This window comes from Apis dorsata, unplaced genomic scaffold, assembly GCF_000469605.1.
Source record: "Apis dorsata unplaced genomic scaffold, Apis dorsata 1.3 scaffold_257, whole genome shotgun sequence".
NCBI lineage: Eukaryota > Metazoa > Arthropoda > Insecta > Hymenoptera > Apidae > Apis > Apis dorsata.
The window spans coordinates 130,849-136,148 of record NW_006263535.1 but is presented as its reverse complement, the minus strand read 5'-3'; the positions used below and the strand labels follow the sequence as shown (position 1 = coordinate 136,148).

Below are 5,300 nucleotides of genomic sequence, written 5' to 3'. Positions count from 1 at the left end.
GATGATTAAATTCCATTTCACGTTCTGTTTCGAAATTTCGAAAAAAAAAAAAAAAAGATTAATAATTGGATTATTTTTTCGAATTGGATTTTTCGAATTTTGAATATGTATATATATGTATTTTGTATTGTAAAAGATTGAGAGATTGATTTATGGATCTAGTGATCGTTTCGAATATAGACAAGTTTCGAATTTGTGTCGATGAACGAAATTTTGTTTCACGTTTTCTGTTTCGATATATTGGAAAAAGATTTAATTAGTTAGAATAAGATTTAATTAAAGATATAATTATCTACGAATTATTATTATTATTTTTTTTGAATATATATTTATGCTTTATATCGAAAAATATCGAGGTTATGACCGAGTCATTTCTACATACTTTGAATTCCCGATGACTAAATTCCATTTTCACGTTCTGAAATTAAAAAAAGATTAAAGTTATCTATAAATTATTTTTTTTTTTTTTGAAATTTTATTATATTTGTATTATAGGTTATAATCGAGTAATCATTTCGACATACTCCGGGTTCCTAAATTGACTAAATGATGATGATTAAATCCCATTCACATTCTGTTTCGAAATTGGAAAAATGCTTGTCCATGTAGATTATTTTTTTGAAATATTTTTTGGAATTTTGAATATTGTACATATGTATTTGAATATCATAGGGAAAATTTATATCATTTTTATGAATGTATTTATTTTTGAAATTTGACTTTTGTAGAAGGTAGAGGAAGTCATTTTTAGTTTCACTTTTCCTTTATGACGTTCTTTATGACGTGGTTCGAATTAAGTGCGAGGTCTAATTGGATGAGTGGTTGTTTAGCGACTAGTGATACTAAATGCGGCAAACATCTGGTAACTGTTTAACGGATTAAACAAACTATATTTTTCGTTCACATTTTTTTCATTATTTCTACCTAATAACATCTTCTATCTTTGATTGAGTTAAACCATGATTAGATTAAACTTTTTTTTTTTTTTTTTTATTTTACGATATTTAATTCGAATCTAATAAAATTTGTATCGCCTATAATAGAATAAAATTGATAAAATTTTTCCTCGATAATCCTTGTCCTCGTAAATTTCTCAAATACGTTTTCTTGGAATAATTTTTTCAAGCTTTAAAAATTGCTCCAAGAAAATGTTAATATTTTTAGAAACGACCTTCGCGTATAAAAGGATGTTCCAAGAGCGGAATGAACATTGGATATAAAAAAAAATAAAAAGAGAGAAATATTAAAGATATGAATGAATATAACTACAAAAGAACTTGACGTTCAATACATTCGTCTCTTCTTTTAATTTCCAACCAACTCTTAAATATCTTCATGCATAATGTATATCATGTGTGATTTTAAACATTGAGGTTACATCTTGAGCAATTCTTGAACTATGTTATCTTTCGTGGAACTTCGAGTGTTTTTCTCCTAAACATTTTTTTTCACTTCTAAATTTTTTTACGACACTTCTCTTACAAAAATTCGCGTTGGAGAGAATCGATACAACTTGCAATTTTCAAAATAACGAGTTTCGTTGAATAACCAAATCTTCTACGAATACAATCGCGTTTAAATCGCAGTTTTTAATTAAAAGTAATTTACAATTGAAGCTTTCGCTATTCCTCGTCACGTTGCACTATTATGCACGAAAAATTGAAAAATCGAATGGAATTAACCCAGTAGCAATTTTCATACTGTTGTGATTTCTCGTCTTATATTTCTTTCGACGGATAAGTGGAGCATTTTTAATGTAAAAATATCGGTGAATCTTTTTTACGAGCAAAGATTATTTTGTCCAACTCGAAAATATTTCATTTTTACATTTTACCTTTTTTGTTTTTACCCGTTGAGAATCAACTTGCGAAGTAAAAGTCAGTTTTACGAGAGAAAGCAAACAATAAACTTTAATCATTGTATTTAGACAGTGTGCCATTATTAAGTGCGATAAATCTTCAAGTTTTATTGTTAAAAACTATTTATCTACTTTGTGTTTTATAACGTGTCATTAACTAATTCTTATTAACAAATACAATGTGTATAGGTAAGAAATTTGTAATCTAATTTCTTCTTCTTAAATTATTCGTGAAGTGTTTCTTTTTGATAAACAATATCTTAAAATAAAATTATCTGATAAAAAAAAAAAAAAATAGAAGAAACTGATCTTTATCTTTTTAGTATACTTTAGTCGCCATTATTGGTTTCGACCAGGCTATACAATCTCTTTAATATCGTCAATTCCACGAAATAATAAGATATAAGATATTTAAATAATTATATTTTCGAAGAAAAATAATAGTTTTTGTCATTTAAAACATATAAAAATAAATTAATATTCTTATAATATATATTTCATATTTATAATGGACGAGGAAATGAAGATGAAGATAATGATAATGAGGACAAATATGAATATTAATTAAATATTTACAATGACTCGTAATGGATGGTAATAATACTTTTTTTTCTTTTATTTTACCGCATACTTTATCTAACACGTTAAATATATATTCCCAATATAACGTCACGTTAAAAGTAATCAGATACGTGTGTTCGTGTAATTTGAATAACAAAAATTTTTTTTTTTCGACACAATTGCATTAGCCATGACTTTTTGACAAATTCAATCGAACGGATATCCAAACGTCGAAATGATGTTTTTATTAAGCCGCACGACGGCCGTCCAAGGTGCCATCCGTTTTTAAGTCGACAATTAGCATTCAAGAGAAACTTGGAACGCGCGTAGGCTTTCGCTCGGTAACTTCCAATCAACTGTTTCAATGTCGTGCACGGTATCTGTGCGAAATCTACAAGGTCGTTCATTCAGGTATCCTCAATGATACGTGTTGTGTATCCGTGAACGAGTCACGGATTCAATCTAACAGCATTACGATCATGAATTAACGAACTCGTCGCTATTATTTGGGTTGACGGACAGAAACTGTGTCAAGGTTCTTCAAGAGAAGAGAAAGATACGTGATACGAAAGCGAGAATTTCGAGACGTGCGTATATCGGAGAACAAAAGAAAAAAGGAAAAAAGAAAAAAAGAATATTGTGAGAAACGATTTAATTCTTACGTTTTCCAGAAAAGTGTCTGAAATGTTCTTACGTTTGATAGAAATATACAAGATTTTTTATCGTGATTTATGCTTTCACTTCGCCTGTATCTTTTGTGTTATGTTATTTTTGCAGTCGTCTATCGAAGTTATTGGATTATATTAGTGTATTAGATTGGATCGTATATATATATACATACGTTATGTTTAACTCTTTGCGGACGAATGTGGCAAGAATGTATCAAACTCGATTAAATAAGATCAAATTAAGTAACAATTAAAAGTTCAGCATTATAAGTGATAAAATTTTCTCCGTATAACGCATGTTTTTCCTTATATCTGTTATTCGAGTTTTTTAATTTGTAATCTCGTTCTTTCATTAATTAAAATAATCATCTCGTTCGCAGAAGATGAAATTTATCGTTTCGCGCTATTAAAAATCTTACGTTATTTTGATACAGATATTTAATATCAAGATAACTTTCTTCATAAATATTTTCCAATCGTATCGATATTTCTTAAAGAAATATATCTCGCAGGTGTAATAATTGTTGGTATAATTTTTAAATTTTTAAAGAAAAAAGAAAAAGAAAGGAAAAAAAATTCCAGGATTGTTTCTCCGCCTCTCTTTTTTTCGCTCTTTGTAGAGAATACGTTCGACGGAGTAGGCTCTCTACCTACTTATGACCCACATTTCGTTCAAGCGAAAGACTTGCTCTTCTACCAGTGAAAATTGACGAGAATTGTTTTTCCATCCGTTTCACGTTTACCTCATGTAACCAGAATTGGCGCGTTTTTTTTTTTCTTTCTGCCGACGCAAATTTGCCAACGCAATGTTGCAAACTGTCTTCCGTATCCTTTTGACCGAGAAGAAAAAGAAAAAGAAAAAGAAAAAGAAAAAGAAATAAACGACGCGAAAGTAAAAGGTGAAAAGCGACAGCACCGAGAAGTTAACCGCGATATTTTTATTACTCGTTTCGTATTTGAATTTAATAATTACTTACCACTTGTTTCAACAACAACTTTTAAACTCGGTTAACACTTTTTAACGATTGGATAGAAATTGAGAAAAGAGTAATAATCGAGCGAGAAGATTTATTTATCCATTCTTGTTCGATTAATTGTTTGATTTAAAAAATTCACGGATAAATTAAGGATAATTATAGATGGGTATTGAATGGCGGCGAGTTAAATAACGATCACCTATCCTTGTTTATTTTTATTAAATTTTACACGTTTTCTCTCCTTGATTCAATCAATGATTCACGACAGTGGTTTCGAGCTTTGTTATTCTTCGAACGAAATGACTGTGATTTTTTTCAAAGCGGGGATGGTACGTTTCTTTTTTTATCGAGATGTTGTTTTAAGGGAATGAGATGAAACGATTTCAATGAATTTTCGTTGGAATAAAAAATGTTTTCTTTTTTTAACGTAATTTTGTAACGGTATCGGATAAAACAAAATTTTAAATTAGAAAAATGTTTAGAAAATGTGTGTGGCGTAGAACAATTTTCCAGAATTGTATTTGTAATGAAATTGTATTAAAAAATTGTATGAAAAATATTTGAACAACTTTGCTTTAAGATTGATTTCACTTCTTGGAAGAGATTTCTCGTAAACAAGAAAATTATATTCTATGTACACTTTCATTAAAATCAGAATTTTCGAGTTAGGTAAATTTATTCGTAAAACAACGTTCGTAAATACTAATTTGGAACTTAAATATCGGGGAATTTTGTTGAGAGAAAAATAGATAAGTATATTTATTTTTAGCAATATAAGAATATTAGATAATATCAACGCGTATCTTTAACTTATCATAGATTCAGATATAAAAATAATATTTCTAATTAAAAGTGTAAAAGTGTTTAATTATTTTAAAAATTAAATGTTTGTAATATGCGTGTAAATTAAATTATTTTTAAAAGAGTATTAATTTATTAATTTATCACCTGTTTTTTATCGAACAATAAAATGTCATAATTTATCATAATTTATATATCTAATAAACGCACGCTGCGTTAATTTTTCATTTGAAGAAAGGTGTAATAAAGAAACGAGTATAAATAGCAGAAGAATATTATACGATCCAATATGCCGTTGTCAGAGTTTCTTGTCATAGTTAAAGAGATTTTCTTTCCAACGACGATTAGAGGCTTCAAAATTCAATATACCGCTTGGATACGTGTTACCTAGATATTTCCTAGTTATTACAATCTGATTCTATTATAAAGACTCGT

The 5,300-nt window shown here is 28.4% G+C and overlaps 1 protein-coding gene and 1 long non-coding RNA gene across 3 annotated transcripts in view; one reads left to right on the top strand and one right to left on the bottom strand.

The window, feature by feature from the left end:
• LOC102672755 (lysophosphatidylcholine acyltransferase) overlaps positions 1 to 5,300 on the bottom strand; it is a 31,096-nt gene that overhangs the window by 18,809 nt on the left and 6,987 nt on the right. The window lies entirely within an intron of this gene.
• The window catches only part of LOC102673602, a 23,950-nt gene continuing 21,169 nt past the window's right edge, over positions 2,520 to 5,300 (top strand). The window contains exons 1-2 of the long non-coding RNA XR_421876.1: positions 2,520 to 2,531; positions 4,386 to 4,393. This is a non-coding gene — a long non-coding RNA (uncharacterized LOC102673602). The remainder of the gene's footprint in view (positions 2,532 to 4,385; positions 4,394 to 5,300) is intronic.